Source organism: Vulpes vulpes, unplaced genomic scaffold, assembly GCF_048418805.1.
Source record: "Vulpes vulpes isolate BD-2025 unplaced genomic scaffold, VulVul3 Bu000000747, whole genome shotgun sequence".
Lineage (NCBI taxonomy): Eukaryota > Metazoa > Chordata > Mammalia > Carnivora > Canidae > Vulpes > Vulpes vulpes.
In genome coordinates, this window is record NW_027325726.1 from 24,219 (window position 1) to 43,897 (window position 19,679).

General features: G+C 36.4%; 1 long non-coding RNA gene across 3 annotated transcripts; it reads right to left on the minus strand.

Moving 5' to 3' along the window:
- Positions 1–1,841: 1,841 nt before the first annotated feature.
- On the minus strand, positions 1,842–18,847 carry LOC140596717 (uncharacterized). 3 transcript variants are annotated; one of them, XR_011998619.1, is made up of 4 exons: positions 11,506–12,495; positions 11,038–11,084; positions 2,192–2,253; positions 1,842–2,074 (listed from the first exon to the last, which is right to left on the minus strand). It is a non-coding gene; the product is annotated as an uncharacterized lncRNA (long non-coding RNA). The 3 variants fall into 3 exon arrangements; XR_011998620.1 differs by lacking the exons at positions 1,842–2,074; positions 2,192–2,253 and adding an exon at positions 18,713–18,847 and having other exon boundaries at positions 10,497–11,084; positions 11,506–11,553; XR_011998618.1 differs by lacking the exons at positions 1,842–2,074; positions 2,192–2,253 and having other exon boundaries at positions 10,497–11,084.
- Positions 18,848–19,679: the final 832 nt, after the last annotated feature.

Genomic DNA, 19,679 nt, shown 5'->3' on the forward strand with positions numbered 1-19,679 from the left:
ACTAAATTCCAATCCTCCTCCTCCAACTCACCTTTATTTGGACCCAGGATTAAGCGTTCCTTACCCAGAAAAGACTAGGGTATCTTACCCATATCTAATTTAAAATGAACATAATTAATAATAAAACAAAATTTCCAAGCAAATTAGGATTTTATTAGTCTTTTGAAATAAATATTTAAAATATAAAATTATTTCAAATTTAATTATTTGTTAGCTTGCACATTCTTGCCCATAAGTGAATAAGTGGTTGCATGTGGTGTACATATACACATGCTAAGCATGTTTTTAAACTATTGGATAATTCAGTACCAGCTTCCAGCACATATTCTCTTGGTCAGATCCATGACATTGTTATAGCCGTGATTCCTCAGCCACCATCCCAATTTCAAGCATATTTCTCATCCACCATTACTTTAGTTTTTCAATTTAAGTATTCTATCATCCCCACATCAACAATTCTTCAACCAAATTGAGCACTCCAAGCTATTATCCTTATAGTGTTTTCACTAGCCATCACCTACTTCACCACTTTTATTCCTTAACCAGTGCAAATTCCATGGTGTCTCAGGAAGTAGGAAGGCCCGAGGACAGGAACAGAGATGAAGGAACAGCCAGTCAGTGGAGGAGTCAGAACACACACCACATTTATTGATTCAGTTTGTTGTCTTATAAGGGCGTGTTTTATGGTGCGCTAAAACAGTTACAGTAGTGACAACAATGGTTACTGATCACACATTATGATAAGAAGCATTACAATAGTGAAAATACTTGAGATGCTGCAAGAATTACCTAAACTTGACATAAAGACACGAGGTCAGCAAATACTGTTGGAAAAATGGCACCAATAGACCTGCTCAACAGGAGTTGCCACAAATCTTCAATATATAAAAAATTGCAGTACGTGGGAAGCACAATAAAGCAAAGCACCATAACATGAGGTATACCCGTAATCCAGTGCCAGGAATGGATGAGAAAATAAATAGTAACCAAGTAAAATACTAATGTTTCCTATTACTTTGTTTTATTCTTTCAGTTACACGCATGTATAGCTTATCACTTTAGGGGATTTCTTCTTCTCATTAATTTATTCATTCATTCAACAAATATTTAGTAAGAACATATTTTTGTCTCAGAATGTCATTGGATTTTTGTAATACAAAGACAATTAAAACAATTTCTTTGCTCAGTGAACTAATGTAAACTACCCTAAATTTACTAGTGGATTTAATGAAGCCTTGTATACATGGCTGCATATCCAATAATATTTATATTAATTATTCAATTAAAAAGTGAAGAAAATCTTTCATAAGCCTCTAAGTAGATAATTGCGTATGGGGACGTCAGGCGCACGTCACGCACGCACGTCACGCACGCTGGCCGCACGCAGCGCCCCTCCTCGGCGGTGTCCTAGACGTGAGCCGCCGCCTGTCCTGGGTCTCGTCCACACACGAGACGCTCCTGGCGGTCCGGGGGAGAGCGCCCGGGTCTGGGCCGTGGGCCGAAGACGCCAGATCTGGCGGGTCCTCGCGGCGTGTGCGTTCTCCTCAGGGAGGCCGCGCTGCTTGCGTGGGGAGGCCTGGGCAGGCAGAGCACGTGCACCTGCCGGCCGGCTCCATGGCACAGGATGACGGGGCGGGTCCTGGATGTGGGGAGCCTCCTCCAGGGCTTCCAGCCAGATCTCCAGGGGCACCTCCCTGCCGTGACAGGACCGGCTCCCTCCATTGTCCAGGGATGCGCTGCACTGTGGGGTGACTGGGCCCCTAGTCAGACCCTCGACCAGTTGGGGCTGCCTGCCCAGATGCTTGGCCTCCACGACACGTTGGACAACTGACTCCCCGTCGAGCTTCCTCAGCTGGGGATGGGAGTGCTCCAAGGCGGCCGTCTTCACCGGGAACTAGTCAGCTCCCTCCAGGCCTACTACGTTTCTGCAAGGTACGTTCTCAAAGGATCATCATAAGGATGATTCCCGGGCTTGCTTCAGGGGCAGGTTCTCTTCCTTGGCAGGAGTGCGGTCAGGAGTCTGCATCATGATCATTTCATGATATATACAAATATTGAATCATTATGTGTGCACCTGAAAGCAACATGACGTTACATGTCATGGATACCTAAACAAAAAGTGATTTTTTACAAACAAACAAAAAAACCCCCACAAAACAGAGAGAAGGATACAGTAAGGTTTATTACTCACATAATGAAGCCTTCTTAAAAAAAAAAAAACTGTTATCTCACGAGCAGGTCCAAAAGCAGAGCCTGGAGATAACAGATAAAAGAGACCAGTTAGGCTTTTCTTGAAATTAGGGGATCTGCTTGAGTGAATGTTCCCTTGAATGTTCCTGGGATTTGCATGGTTGGAGTTTCCTACTCCTGCCAAAGGAGGGAGCACCCAGCCTTTCTTATCAGCTTAGCCAGTTGTGGGGCAGAAGACACAGGGCTTGAAAACTTTCAGCAGTTAAATGTCAAAGATGAAGTCAGAGTTTGTTAAGATGCCAGAAGAGAATGGCCCTTAAGGGCCTTTGCAACCACTGCTTTCTCTCCGATGAATCATCTTTGATCCAGTGTAACAAAATGTGGGTGGTTTCTTGTATTCTGGACTTATGGTGTAAGCTGACGGGACCTTGTTTTAAGTACTTAACATTCTAAATTCAGAGAACCACCGGAAATTGGAATTGTTGAGAGGTGCCGGTTAGAGAAAGGACACACGTTAACCCTGCTCATTCATCCCTACCAATTACTATAGAATGAACATTGGAAAATAATACTATGGTTGACATGTTGCAGAGATTGCTGTTCATGGAAAGCCTCCCCACTTTGGGGACATGGAAGGGGGCTCTATGAATTTTATTTTGAAAGTTTGGTAAAGGCTTCAAGAAGAGGAAACAGTTTTCATTCTTTGTTTATACATGTGCTTGGAACAAGGATTCCTGAAAATCTCCTGTGCTAAATGAACAGAAGGAAGGAGAATTGGAAAGAGAAATGAAGAGAGGGGGGAGAGAATGTGTGTATCTGTGCGTATGGGTAAGCTGCAGACACGAGAAGGAGCAGAAACACCTTCTCCAAGGATACAGGGGGAGCATTCTGCAGGGTCCCACGGGACCTCGAAGGGCAAATACAATTGGGGGATATAGCCTTGCCATGACACCTACAGATTTGAGGAGTGAAGGGGCAAAAGGGACATTAAACATTAAAGGAATTCATCAGCTAAGGGTCAGCTGAGAGATGGGGCCAAACCCACAAATGTAAAAATGCCTAGGGGAGCTACACACAAATACTTTGTCATGGTTTGTTGGAGCTCATAGACAAGGGATATAATAATTATATCAAGCAAAGAAAAGACTACAATCCCACGCTAGTGAGTAAGAAAATATTGGAGTTCCCTTTCTTAACTCATGCCTCAGTACACAAAAGGAGGGAAGGGAAGTTTGGGAAAGACAGACCATAATTTTCTCTGCTTAACTCCATCTTTCATTAGCTCAAGGTAAGACTAATCTGTGCTACACAGTTGGGAAGGTGAGAGAGGAAATGTTACTGTTGAGTTTGAGAGTAAAGTTTTAAATTGTAGCAAGTCAGCCTTAAATGGGAAAGTGAGGTCCTTCCAGAAACCAAGGGAGATCAGAGAAGCTTTTGAATCTGGTTTCTCATTTTGTTTTGTTTTGTTTTAATGAACCTTTAGCAGGAAATTTTATCAACATAGTACCACATGAAGATAGTTACTAAAAAATAGAACTTCAAGAAATTATTCCAGATACAGTCACATAACTGAATCATTCTGGAGCTTTCGACCTCAGTATAGGTGTTCTATCCCTGTGGGGCTACCTCTGACCATCATTGGTATGTGTTTTGTACCCTTCACTGTGGATGGTTGAGAAAGTACAGTAAACAAGTGGAATTTGAAGGTCACTGTCCTCTGTTGTGTATGTGTGTGCATGTCATTCACATACAGAATTATCCAAATATGTTTATTATGGGAAATATGATCACCCTCCACCATGGGGTGGTTTATACTAAGAATAGTAGGCTATAGAATAAAAATTAAGAACATCAATATTTGTTAAAGAACTGTTCACACAGAAGTGAGAGGAAGCACATTTAAAAGTCGCAGGTGTGACCAGAATAACATGGAGACAAACTCAGAGGAGAAAGGGAAGAGTAAAGAGTGTAAAACCTACCAAAAAAGATTACCCTAAGATAAATACTAAGATGTTGCACTGATGGTAGCATTTCAGATATCCGAGTGTCTTAAGCTATTTCTGTGACATTTATGGAGAAGGAGTTTGAATAATAAATGGCTGTGGAGAAAAGTTGTTGAACACTAGCCATAGGAAAGTGGAAATCCCTATATATATATATATATCCTTTGCAATTGTCTTATAAACATTAACAGAAAACTAAACAAGTGGAAAATATTTCAACTACCTAATTTTAAAAATTATCTCAGCCGGAAAAATGGAAAAAAATGGCTATCTATATAAAAGATAGTTCCTACCTGTTTTGCAATTTATGACATCATTTCATTATGACAACTGTGAGAGCAATAATGCAATGCTATCGGAGCCATTTTCCAGATTTGGGACCTGGGTGACTGACTGTACAACCTATGGAAGACATTTCTCTTTTCTAGATCTTAGTTTATGAATCTAGTCAATTTTGACTAAAGCTCTAGACTTTACACATTTTTATTTTACTCACATGTCCACAAATAATTTCTATTCACACGCAGTGTAGGAAAAATAAACCACCTGTGTTTCCAACACTCTTGTCCCACGTAAAAGCTGTGTAACTTTGGACAATTGACATATGCTCTCAGTGTCTCAGTTTCCTTGTTAAGTAAGTCAAAGTAATAATAATAGTCACTCTGTAATGTAATGAGGACAAATAAGATATTATATACAAAAACTTTCACAGAGTGTCTGGTAAAAGGTGATTTCTTAGTAAATGCTATCCATTATTATAATTGCTTGTAATTCTAAAATGGCCTATGTTACATTTGTGTAAATGTATGTCTATATGAGTTTATATGTGATAGGCATATAGTGTATAAAGAGAGATAAATATATCTATAGTCCTTTTTTAGAGTGTAGGAGCATATATTTCTTTTAATATATTTAACAACTTTGAACTTTATAAAATCATTTCCACAAAATCCATATGCGTAGGGATGAAACTTAAAACATAGAATTTCTAGCTCTCGAGGATTCCCACAAGAGGGGAAAAAGATTCTCTTCATGACTGGAAAAATAGAAGCACTTTGAGACAAACATGTGCTTCAGACTATAATCCACTTTCCTTTCCTACCATGGCACAGACAGCATTATGAACCAGAAAATTGTTTGAGCAGCCACAGATAAGGAATTACAAATCTGGAGGTTCAAGAGTTGTATAAAGCAGATGTAAGGTTAATTTGCATGGTTTAGTTCCCTCCCAGATTTTTTCAATATATTTCAATGGCTTAAAACTCTGAAAAACTGATAGGAAATAAAAAGGTTTCTATAGGCTCTCTGATTTCTTGCTGACTCAGCTGTCTGGAGGCAAAGCCAGTTACTATGGCTTGCATTTTCTTGTGCAGAAACCAGAACATACTCATAGTTAAATAGAGTCATTAAATATTTAGGGGAGGGAGAAAAGTTTTATGAATTGAGATGATGACAACAAAAAACTATGTATGGGTATTTTCCTCTTAAACAACAAGAAAACACTTTTCTGAGAGTAACTTGAAAATCTCAAGCATGAAATATGATTTGATTTAATATCCATTTAATGATTTTTTTATATTTTATTTTTTTATTTTATTTTATTTTATTTTTAATTTTTTTAATTTTTATTTATTTATGATAGTCACAGAGAGAGAGAGAGAGAGAGAGAGAGAGAGGCAGAGACACAGGCAGAGGGAGAAGCAGGCTCCATGCACTGGGAGCCTGATGTGGGATTCGATCCCAGGTCTCCAGGATTGGGCCCTGGGCCAAAGGCAGGCACCAAACCACTGCGCCACGCAGGGATCCCCATTTAATGATTTTTTTAAATGTTGATTTTTTGGTTGGCATGTAAGAAGAAATATCCTCTGATATAAAGCTAAATTTTATCCTTGGCGTAATAAAAAAACCAATATGGTCTTCTGAACAAAGAACTAGCTGAACAATTGGGATTCTATTATTGGCCTCACCAGTGACTTACTTGCTCAGTGACCTCAGACATATGGCTTAAATGGCTTTGTGCCTCAAGGTTCCCAGCTGTAATATAGAGATTATAATGCCTGCACCTACTTCATGGGACTGTAGAACTATTTCAGTTGAGTTTGTTTAAAACCCCAAAGGTTTTTGAAACTATCAGAAATAACAGTTACATTCAAACAAGGTTGTATTTCATTAATTTCTTTTTACTGTTTGATTTGGCTTTCTTGTAGTCTTATATAATCCTTTTTGTACTAAAATAAGTCACTAGGATGAAATTAATAGGTAAAGATTTTCATGGGATATTAAGGAACAATTTTAACAGTGAAGGGAAATTAAGAATACACTTCTGAGATCCACTGATATAACTTCTACTCCTTGGCATATTTAACTCATGATTCAAAAGAGAATTGTAATATGATCATGTAACTTGAAACTTCTCACTAAATCTATAATTGGCAATTTTCTTTTTTTTAATATTTTATTTATTTATTCATGAGAGACACAGAGAGAGAGAGAGAGAGAGAGGCAGAGACACAGGCAGAGGGAGAAGCAGGCTCCCTGCAGGGAGCCCAAGGTGGGACTGGATCCTGGGACTCCAGGACCACGCCCTGGGCCAAAGGCAGGTCCTAAACCAATGAGCCACCCAGGGATCCCCTCAATCGAGATTTTCTCATACTGTCTCTATAAATGCACTGATAATGCATCTTCATTTCTCCAAATCCAGAAGACCTATTAAAGCCCTATTCAAATGCCATGTCCTTCTAGATTCCTTCCCTCTTTGTAACACTATGTGTCATCCTATAAGGAGTTCTGAATAGTAGGAGGACTTGAGTAAGAGAGATAGCTCATTTTTTATATTCCTGACATTTCATGATTTCTTACAATTATAAATACATTTGCATACAAATATATATGTATACATTTATTATTTATTCAAAATTATTCTTGAAAAGAACTTTGAAAAGTTCTTCTCGAACTCCAAACTAGAACTCACTACTCCAACCACAGAAATATCTTATTTGCTCTGTTCTCACAACACTTCTTAGAGTCTTAGACTTTTGCATTTTTACGAAAACTTAGAATCAAGGTACGGTCGACATTTCTCACCTGTAAGTGAAATAGTCTCAACTTAATAATCCTTCCTCCTGCCATATCCCTTAGTCTATTTGGTGTCATACTTTGGTTTTTATTCTTTGTTTTGTTTTTACATATTTAAGCTTTTTATCATTGATTTAGCTTCTTTTGGTCTCCAATATCATGCTGAAGTGCTGTCTAGTGTTCCTATGTGCAAAAGTGTACAATGTGTCTTACAAAGAAAATACATGTGGTAAGCTGCATTCAGACAAGAGTTATAGTGCTATTTGCCATTAATTCAAAGTTAATCAATCAACAATATATATTAAAGAAAGTATTTTTAAAGAGAAACATAAAACAAAGTTATATATTGATCAGTTGATAAAGATGTTGTGATCAGTTCTCAGGAATATATCCCTGCATTATCCTTAGGAAAAGTGGTTCTGTATTTGCTATTTTGGCATGTGTGGTCACTTTATAGAACATAACTACCCACCAATAATAAGAAATGGCTGTGCCTATTTTGTTTGTGTACAAACACTGCCTTCAGCAATATTTTAAAATCTCCCTTCTAATTCCACAGTAGTGCCTGTCTTGTGCACATTTCCAATTTTATGGTCATTTCAATTATAAACAAAAATTTGGCCAACTTTAAAGCTTCAGTTTCATATTCGTTTTAATGCTTGCCTCCTTCTTTCCCACAAAACTAGCCAGATAGCTATCCCAAGAATGAAACTGAGGCATACATCTTTTACTTTTTGTTATCTTGATATTCTGAGCCGCCTTCCGTGCCAAAATGGAATAGGACATGTAGTTACTCATATGAATATTGCTGTAGTTTTCTTTTCTTCACCCTGCTGCTCTTGTTAAGACTAACTGGTCATTGATACTGTTTCTGTGCAGCATCCAAATGCTGGCTCTCTTTTCACATCCAATATTGCACTCTGCACTCTGCATGTGATTATATCATTGTACACCAAAACAAATAGCCACATGTCTTTCTTCCTCAAATCATGTCATTCTTTAGATCTGGTATATGTGATATTCTATTATTTCTTCTTTTAATAGCTACCGTAGTAATCATTAATGTTATTGTAGATTTTTGCTTTCCCTCTTTTTGGGAAAATGATAGTATTATTCTTTGCCACTCCACACATTATATGAAGTCATGTGCTTCTTAGAGTAGAAACCTCTAAGAAGTAGGACATAATTTGCAATGTCCCCTTTCACTACCACAGCAATCTACATCTCACTGCAGACAGTAGAATCGTCACCAAATTATATTCTTGATGGAGTATAATGTTGAGACAAACCTCCCAGTTGATAGTATCAAAAGTAAAGTGGTGCCTTAAAAAATAAAGTATGTGGCATTGGCTTATAAATTCTCCAGATTGTAAAAGACAACGTTAATCAGAAGTTAAAGACTGCATTGGTGAAATATTTGATAAAATTGTTTTTTGAAGTAATTTACAAGGAAGACTGGATAACTAAGAAATGTTTAGATCTAAAGATTGGCATTGGTAGTATGTTTCAGTTTGGGGTGATTTCTTTAAGAAACGTATTTTGAAAAAAAGAGGCAAACTGAAAAAAAGTGGCCAGTTTGCAAGTAGGAATAAAAAATAAAATAGAGATTTCAGAAACTCAGTGATTTCAAATGTTGAAAAAATTTACCGAATTAAGACCCCAATACAAAGAGATAACACTGAGAAAACATTTTGACTCAGAAAGGCAGATCAGTGTTCAGCCCTGGTAATTTTGGTCTAGCAACGACGATGTGATTTAGCTGAATGTGAAGTTCGTAAAAGATACACATGATTGGCTCCTCCAAGTCAATAAGAGCTGGCTCTAGCATCCCCCCTGTCTCTCATCTTCCAATAAGCTATCTTTGGCTTTCTCTCATAGTCATAGAAGGAGTTCCAGAAAATAGGCAGAAGTATTCAATAACACTTGAGGCCTAAATGCATAACTGATCCACTGTGATTTCCCTTATATTTTATTGCGCAGAGCGCATCACAAGGATGTGAAAAATCATGAATGTGGAAAATGATTCCAAATCATAAATGTGGAAAGTGATTCCAAACCATGATACGAGTTTCCATAAAGTCCTATTACAATGCATACACATTTGCTAAATCTAATAAATGTTACTTAAGGCTACTAATAGGAGAGAGAATTAAGAAAGAAATATTAAATGGTAATAGTTCTAGTTTTTATTTTTTGTGATATTTCAATTACAACAATATATATTCCATCTAAGCTGTGAAAGATGAAGAAATTTACAAAATTTCATTTTACCCATTAATCATCTGCCAACCATTAAACTTAGTCTTGTAAAAGTTGTTACATTTTTATTTTTAAAGACTGTTTTTAGATAGATTTGCTTTGGTAACAAATAGCCCCCAAACTTCAGTGGCATAAAACATTACTTTTAGTAATTTTAAGCACATTTACTTTTAATCAGGAGCTATATGTGTGTATGCTTTATATGCCTTTCCATTACGGACTGTGATTAAAGGAACAATCTCTGCTTGGGACATCTCTGTTGGCAAAAAGACAAAGCAAGATAGCTGGTAGAAACTTAGAGTTACCTTTTCTACTCAAGTGTGTTAAGTCATATCTGCTCCCGATTAAATTGACAGCTTGTTCTTGAAAATAGTAACAGTGACAATAATAATACAATAAAAAATGAACTTATTTCCTTAAACTAAAATATTATGGTGAATTTATATCAGATAGTCATAATAAGTAAGTATTTTAGGGAAGAGTAAGAGTGATAAGCTTATAGCAGACAATGGCTCATAGAAATCCTGAAATATTTCTGGAAAACATAAGGGAGGGAATCAATATTGGGGTAGGCCATTTTTTCCTCCTTAGAAATAGCTCTCAGATCTTTTCTTCTTTATCCTTGTCTCCAGTCTCTCGAAAGTCCTTCTTTTTGTACAGTAACCCTAGACGTATCTTAAAAGGACAACAGAAAGCAAGGACCCCGAGTTTACATCCACATAAACCTAAAACTCTTCATACATTTTTCAAACACCATGACACTATATAATCTCACATTACCTAAACTTCATCACTAGGAAATAAGGATTCCATTAATTTGCTATTCTAATTTGTGAAAGAAACATATTCATTCCAACAGGTCTACAACTGAAGTTCCAAATTCAGCTGCAACCTTATGCATCTAAAGACTAAGGGAAGTTTTATTAGTTTCTTAGGGCCACTGTAACAAACTACTAAAAATTGGGTAGCTTAAAACAACAAAAATTTATTTTCTCCTAATTCAGAAGATTGGAAGTTCAAATTAAAGTGTTGACAAGATTGGTGGTGACTGGAGGTTCTCTCCTTGTTCCTGGTGGTTGCTGGCCATTCTTGAAATTACTTGACTTGTAGATATATCACTCCACTCTCTGCCTTTGTCTTTACATGGTGCTCTCCTTTTGGATTTGTTTATGAATCTCTTTCTTCTTATGAGAACACCAGTCATATTGGATTTAAGCTCCACCTTAATCCACTATGTTTTCATCTTAACTTGATTGTATCTACAAAGACACCACTTTCAAATAAAGTCACCTGCATGGGTTCTGAGTGGATATATATTTTGGGAGATTACTATTCAAGCCAGTATAGGAGGCTCAACCAAATCTATTCAGGATAAACTCAAAGACCCACATCAAGACCCATTTTAATCAAACTGCCAAAAGCCAAAACCAGAGAATCTTGTAGGTAACAAAAGAAAAATGACTTATCATATATAAGGGATCTTCACTAAAATTATAAGCAGATTTCTCACCAGAAATTTTGGAGGCCATAAGAAAGTGAGCTGATATATTCCAAGTTCTAAAAGAAGAAAAAGTATAAACCAAGAATAATATATCCAGCAAAATTGTACTTCAAAAATATCATAAATTAAGATTTTTGTCTTATAAAAATCTGAGGGAATTTGTTACCACTACACATGCTCTGCAAGAAATACTAGAGTCTTGAATGTCAAAAGGAAAATATAATAGATGGTAACTGAAAGATGTATGAAGAAACAAGGATTTCAGGAAATATAAATATATAAGCAATTACAAAAGCTATTATTACTGTAACAATAGTTGGTAACTTTACTTTCTGTTTTTTGTAGGAATAAGAAATGAAAACTTTTTAAAATACTATTATTAGTCTAAAAGTATCATTGGAAGTTTGGTTTGTAATTCCACATTTTGTTTTCTACATAATTTAAAAAAACTGGTGAATTAAAAAAATATCAACTTACGGTTTTGGATATACAGCATATAAAGATGTAATTTTGTGACATCAGCACCTGAAAGGAATAGGGATAGAGCTATAAAGGAGCAGAGCTTTCATATAGTATTGACAAATTCAAATTAGCATATTATTATAGTTTCAGGTATAATTTTAAATATAATCCTCATAGTATTCACAAAGAAAATAGCTTTAGAATACACACAAGAGGGGGTTAGACAGGACTTTAAATGTTTCACTAAAAGAATCAACTAAACATGAAAGAATATGGTAATGCAAGAAATTAGGGACAAAAAAGCTATAAGACATATTTGATGTAAATCAAATAGCAAAATGACAGAAGTCTTTATCAGTAATTACATTAAATATAAATTGATTAAATTCTCCAATCCAAACATAGAGAATGGCTGAATGGGTTAAAACATGGTTAAACTATCTGCTGTCTATAAGAGACTCACTTTAGATCCAAGACACGAACGTGTGGAAAGTGAAAAGATGGAAAAAACCCTTGCAAATAGTAACCAAAAGAGGAGAGGGTGGCTATAGTAACACTAGAAAAAATAAACTTTAAATGAAAAAAAGGTAATAAAAGTTAAGGGACATTATATATTAATGTTCATACGGCATGATACAAAATTATAAACATTTATATACCTAATAACAATCAAAATATATAAAGCAAGGTTGTCTTCCCTTGGTAATCTAATCTTTCTTCTTGGAAGAAGCCTTAAAGAAATAGTTTTGCAATAATAGTTTGATGCTTTAATACTTCACTCTCAATAATGATTAGAAAAATCAGAAGAGATTTCTCTGGAGAGGGAAGAAGGAAATAGAGGACTTGAACCACACAACTAAACCAGTTACATCTAACAAACATATATATAGAGTTCTCTACCCAACAACAATCATTCTTTTCAACTGTACATGGGATATTTTCCAGGAAATTGGAACCCTTGTGCACTGTTGATCAGAATGCAAATTTGCACAGCCATTGTAGATAAACAGGGAGGTGTGTGTGTGTGTGTGTATGTGTGTGTGTTTTAAGATTTTATTTATTTATTCATGACAGACACAGAGAGAGAGAGAGTGAGAGAGAGAGAGGCAGAGACACAGGCAGAGGGAGACGCAGGCTCCTTGCAGGGAGCCCGATGCAGGACTTGATCCCAGGACTCCGAGATCTTGCCCTGGACCGAAGGCAGGTACTAAACCACTGAGACACCCAGGGATCCCCTCAAGATGGTCAATTTTAATATATCATGTATATTTTACCACAATTTTAAACTGGAAAAAATGATTATTTACCGTTAAAGCAAAAATAATAACAATGTGGTGTGGAGTTTATAACATATGGGGAAATAAATGTGTGACAACAATAACAAATGGCCATGAGGATAGAAATGGAAGTATACTATTATAAGGTTCTCACACTTCACATGAAATGGTTTAATATTACTTGAAGTGTTGAAAAGTTAAACATATATACCATCAACCTGCAATCACTAAAATAAGTATTTATAGTTAATTGGTGAACAAAAGTGATATGTGAATTCATAAAAATATCCAATTAGTATAAATTAAAGAGAAGAAAAAGGCAACAAAGAACACATGGAAAAATGGAAACAAAAATAGTAAGATTTCAACCTTGAATGGTTAAACATAACACTCCTGTGTTATCTGAGACATATACCTGAGAGGAAAAAAAAAGGCAATACCTATACGAAGATTTATATGCAAATTGTTCATAGTTTTATTCATAATATTCATAATATTATTATTCATAATATCTTAAAACTGAGGGGCACTTGGGTGGCTCAGCGGTTGAGCATCTGTCTTTGGGTGAGGTCATGATCCTGGGTTCTTGGGATCAAGTCCCACATCAGGGTCCCCCCAGGGAATCTGCTTCTCCCTCTGCTCATGTCTCTGCCTCTCTCTCTGTGTGTGTGTCTCTCATGAATAAATAAAATCTTAAAAAAAATAAGACACACACAAAAAAGCATATACTATAGGATCTAACTAAAGAAAATTTTAGAAAATTCAAACCAATAAAAGATGTCAGAAATAAAATCAGTTATTGCCTAGGAAAGGTTGGAGGTAGCTTGGTTGGGAACTGTGATTACCAAGGGAAGACACAAATTTTTGTAGTTTATGGAGATGGGTTCAATATCCTGATTGTATTAATTGTTTCACAGGTTTATATATTGTCACAACTTACCAAATTCTAACTATAAATTAGACTTTATTGTAGTTAATTACATCTCAAAAAATAAAACTAGCATAAAGGCTGAAACAGAGACATTAGCAATCCCATTTTAAACAACAAATATAAAGATTAAAAAATTACCTTTTATTATAAGACATAGTTTACATATGTTTTCTCTAACTAGAATTCCTATATGCAACATTCCAGAGAAGCTGTGTTAAAAGACACTGTGTTAAGAAGTAATGTCTAAAAATTTGTCAGTCTATACCATCTGTACCCATTGTATAAACATCTTTCTGTTAGATAACTTGAAGATTTATTATGGAAGCAGCAAATATAGTGCATGTTCACCAAAAATGTATCACATACTGTAGGAGAAGACACAGGCCATTGTATATCAACTAATTGGTCATGGAAAAACTATATATATTAAAAACAAAAAACTTCAACACATTAAGTCAATCATACTTTTGGAACAAGACACATTATTGGTTTCATTTTAAAATTTAGGAGATCCGTGGGTGTAAAATTCATACAATAGTGTTTCTTGTGATTCCTTTTAAAAATGCAAATATCTCCTAGGCCTGCAAATTTCCTGAAATTCAACACCTTCTGCTCTGTTGAAATACACAGATATGTTCATCTTTAATTAATAGCTCACTACAGACTGAAATTTAGTACCCTTCAATTATTATGGTTTGATTTAGAGAAACAATACTTCATTTATTTTTTTATAGTCAAACTTATGGGCACCTGGGTGGCTCAGTCAGTTAAGCGACCTACTTTTGATCTCAGTTTAGGTTTTGATCTCAGGGTTGTGAGTTCCAGCCCTGTGTTGGGCTCCATGCTGGGTGTGGAGCCTACTTAAAAAGAAATAAAATAAAACAAAAATCAATCAATCAATAAACAGTCAAATGTATTATATTAGTGGTATATGTTATTAAAACTACCTCTCAGAATGCATGGGTTGGAAAGATAATGAAAATGTTTCCCAGTTTGGGAATTACCTCCTTGTCATACGTCAAAAAGTTATTAGAATTAATTATTAATATTAATATTAATCAATTAATATTTACTTCCATCACTTTGTTCATATCTGCATAAGTCCCTATATTGCAGATACCTTATGTAGCCTTAATCTATATCTATACCTGTATGTAACCAAGTGTGCTGGAAATCTGAGACAAAAGAATAGCTTAAAATGGATGAGCATATTTTAGTCTATATGAAATTTACTATCAATTGAGACGATAGGTCTTAATTGATTTTAGTTATGTGTGTATGGGGGAGAGTGTAGGTAAAGGAAACATTAATTGTATCTTTGCCTCAAATTCTGACTCAATAGAAACTTGAATTTTTCATTTTAAATGTTATTTGTTTAACTATGTTAAGTTTATTTTTACCTGAGAAACTTAGGAATCACAGAGACACAAAGATAGTAGTGATCCCATTCTAAATAGTGTGGATATAAAATCTTTTCCTTATGGTGCTAGTTTGTACAGCTCATTTCCATGCCCGGTTACTCACTAATGCTATTATAGTTAAATTGGAATCTTTCTAGTGACAATCACACTACATGAAATGTTTCCTTGTAATTATATTAGAAGAAGATATGTTGTGAAAACTGTTAGCTTGACTAGTTAAAACTTGTAAAATGTATGTTATTCTTGCACTTAGCTACATATTTTTGGAAGAAAAAAAAGTATATACAGTGTTCCTTGGCAGTGGATAAAAATCCAGATTTTATTTTTTCACCAAAACAGATTAAATCATACCTGAAATATATAAATTATTTTCCTGAATATTCCATCCCTGGCCTTTTTTTTTTTTTTTTTTTTTGCCTTAGGACAGTAAAATACCTTCTTTATAAATAAGAAGGTGGTTTTAAAATAGTACCTCCTTTCATCTGATTGAAACAAACATTTTTTCTGACCTCCAGTTTGCATTTTGACTTTGTACTGGAGAAACATTATTCAGGCTTTCAGGAGAGCAGTACTAGTGAACTTAGAAAATATCTTGCCAAGTGGGCAAAACACAACTAGCTCTTCATTCTTCTGGAATGATTTTCAAGTATTAGAGGTCAATCAACAAATTGCAATGCAGAGTGGTCTTTTAGTCATCATTAATTTTCTGGTATTTCTAGAGAATTTCTCCCTCTATTGTTTACTTCATTTAGCAATCCTCCATAGATTTTTGCATTATTAATATTACTGTATTCTCTCATCTATATACAGTACAAAGACAATAAGCAAACAAACACACTTGGAAAAAGTGGGTAACACAAAGGTGTTTGGAGGGAAAGCACATGTTTTTCCAGCTACTAAAAACCTGATATTACATGAAAAATTAAGTTTATAATTGGTATATATTTGACAAAAAGAAGTGACTTTTAAAAACATTGTCGTTACCATTTCTGGTCATAGCATATTCTAGTTGTGTTATCCCAGCAGTGCTCCCAAAGGAAAGATTTAAGTGCAAGTAGTTTATTTGGGAAGTTATTTCAGGAAACATTGCAGGGGTTGGGGGTGGGCAGAAAATGATATAGGGAAGGGAAGGAAGTAAATAGAGCATACAGATATGAGCAGGTCATTGCTATAGGCAACTGGAGCTCAAATCCAACAGTAACTTCTGAAATATGGTGTACAACACAAATTAGGAAATTATAGCCCTCAGGTAAAACCTGCTACATCACCTATTTTGGTACCCCCTGCAGTCAGGGGCACCATTCCAGCAGTCTGGCACTGTGAGCCACAGAAACCAAGTTTAGATGCCCTCCCTATGCTCCCAGCACCTGTCACCCTGGCCAATGGCTGCACCATAGTCCTGCATGGGGTCTGTGCCAGTGGCCACCTTCACATTTGGCACTTCTCCATGTTGACAACTTTTGTTGGACACCTAGCTTTGGAATCTCAGGCTGAGTATCAGGAGCTCTGAATGTCACCTCATCTCTGTCCAACTGCCCAAATTGGGTTTGGAAAACTCTTTAGGAGAAGAGAAGGAAATGCAGGGATTCCTTGGATAGAGAATGAAACTGATGAGGAGATAGCCAGCATTTCCCACTACCAGGTACCCCTCTTGCCCAGTTCTTTTTCCAGAGAATTTTTCCACTTGAGCCAAAACAGGCCCACCATCTGGGATGACTCATCCCAGGAAAATGAGGCAGGACAAGTGTTTTCTATCTTGTTATATAAGTATCTACATAATATACTCAACCTTGCCTCTTGGCAGAAAATGCTAAAAATAATCATCACCTGGCCTATGATGGGCTGAATAATATCCTCCCCAAAGATGCATATGTCCTAATCCCCAGAAATTATGAATATGTTACCTTACCTGGCAAAAGGGGCCTTATAGATATAACTAATTTAAGGATCTTGAGATTATCCTGATTATCCTGTGTACCCAATGTAATTACAAGGGTCCTTATAAGAGAGATGCAGGAAAGTCAAATAAAAGATGGCAATGTAACAAAAGAAATTGTCAGTGAAGGAAATATAATGTCACTACACTTTTTAAAAATTAAATTCAATTAATTTAACATATGGTGTATTATTAATTTCAGATGTAGAATTTAGTGATTCATCAATTGCTCATAACATCTTGTGCTCATTGCATCACATGCCCTCCTTAATGCCCATCACCTAGTTACCCCATTCCCCATATACCTCTCCTTCTGTATCTCTCAGTTTGTTTCCTATAGTTAGGCATCTCATAGTTTGCCTTCCTCTCTGCTTTTATCTTATTTTATTTTTCCTTCCCTTTCCCTATGTTCACCTCTTTTGTTTCTTAAATTCCACATGAGTGAAATCATATGGTATTTGAAAATAGAGAAGGGGACCACATTTCAAGAAAAAACGTATAGCCTCTAAGACTAACAAAGCCAAGGAAATAGATTCTCTTGTAGAGCCTCCAGAAGGAACTAGTCCTACCAACACCTTGACTTTAGCCCAGTGAGACTGATGTTGAGCTTCTGACCTTTCGAACCATAAGATAATAAAATTTAATTGTTTTAAACCACTTTAGTTTGTGATAAATTGGCGAGGCAACATATGTTGGGAGCTGCCTGCCAGGAAGGGGTTAATGGATCGAGCAATGGCTCTCAGTTGACTCTTCCAACCACGGCCCACCTGAGCCACGTGTCAGGAAGGGGTTAATGGATCCAGCAATGGCTCTCAGTTGACTCTTCCAACCTCGGCCCACCTGTCTCACCCTTGTTGTTGAAGGCTTGTGGCTCAAGGACGCATACTGTTGCTGTCTACTGTGAAAGGACATGTCTGGAGAACTAAGCTTAAAATATCCTGCTTGTTAAACAACCCTGCTTTATAAAAGAGTGAATAATACAAATAAAGGTGGCATTGTGGCTGAATCCGGCCATATGTCCCCCTGCTCCCACTCTGTTTATGTCTCTTTTCTTTTCCTCATTCCCTTACTCTCATCCCTGGACGGTTGTCGCCCCCAGCGCGTGTGACACAGAGGGAGAAGCAGGCTCTCTGCAGAGAGCCTGATGTGGGACTCCATCCCTGGACTCCAGGATCATGCCCTGAGCTGAAGGCAGGCGCTTAACCACTGAGCTACCCAGGCATCCCGGTTTGCTTGTGTTTTTTTCTGATTTATGAATTTGTTCATTTTCATCCTTGAAAATTATTTGATCTTTGGAAAAGGTTATTTTAAAAAGGATTGTTTTTTGCCCTTATCAGAAGTCTAGGTTCAGACAAACAAAAAACAAACAAACAAAAAGTCCAGAACCACCACTTTAAAATAGTTGCAATTTTTCTTTGTTTCCCTTTAATCACCTGGTAATGTTATTTTTAATTCCATTTAGTTGTGAGAGCTAGCATGTAGTTATAAATTATCAGAGAAGAAAGTAGATTAAGCCTCCACCACATTTCTGCTCAAAATACATGAACAAAATCACAGTAAAAACTGAAGTTAATGGGTAGCATATTTAATTGTAATTCAATATTAAGTGCATTCTTGATACCACAGGTAAGTACACAGTACTTATGTCAAAACTTACATGAAAATGGGAAGCCAATGATGTAGGTGATCCCTGAAGCTATTCTTTTGTTCAACTGAGAGAGCTTTCACTTTGGTTTGCAGACTTCATTTCATGTTTCTTATAGGACACAAATAAAATGGAAGACCTGCTGACTGTTTGGATCCTCCTGGAAACAGACACGAGGATAACATAACCAACTGTGAAAGATAAATAGGGGAGAGAGTAAGGATAGGGAGAAGGAGCTTCAAACAATGATTTTTGAAAGAAAAAAGAAAGACAATGATTGGATGGGGAAGAGACTTAGGATGAAGTATAGTTCTCAGAAAGTCTTGATCAACCCTACAAAAAGCTCCAAGCAAAGATTTACTGTTAGAAGGGTCCTGCATCAACCAAAATGACTCTCCTCTTTCCTTGTGCTCCATCAACAGCTAAGAGAGCCAGTAAAAACCACAGTCTCCTATGAATGTAATGACTTAGCTGAAGGTATGGCTGCTGGAGGTTATCAAATAAACAAAATCTTCCAGCAAGTTCTTCTGAAGTTAGAGCTGAGCAGGGTTCCTTTATGGTTACTGCATCTAACCATGGTGAAGAGGCTGTGATATAATAGGAAATATATATGTAGTGTCTGTCCCTAGTTCCTGACACAGACTTCCTGAAATCCTTGTAATTTTCTGAGTAATGGGGTGATAGGAATACCTTACACAGTCCTCCTAAATCCCTTGATCTTTCCTATGTGATAAAGTATCTTTTGTTCTAGTGTGGGAACTCTTGGTGGATTCCTGGATAGTTTCAGGATGTGGGCTGGTCACCATAAAGATGAAGTAATGGTTAGAAGCATCAAACTCTCATCCCTATCCTCACATCCTCTGGGGAAGGGAAAGGGAATGGAGACTGAGTTAATGATTAATCATGCCCATGTAATGAAGCCTCCATAAAAATCCCTAAGCTATGGGATTCAGAGAGCCTTCAAAGTTAATGAACACAT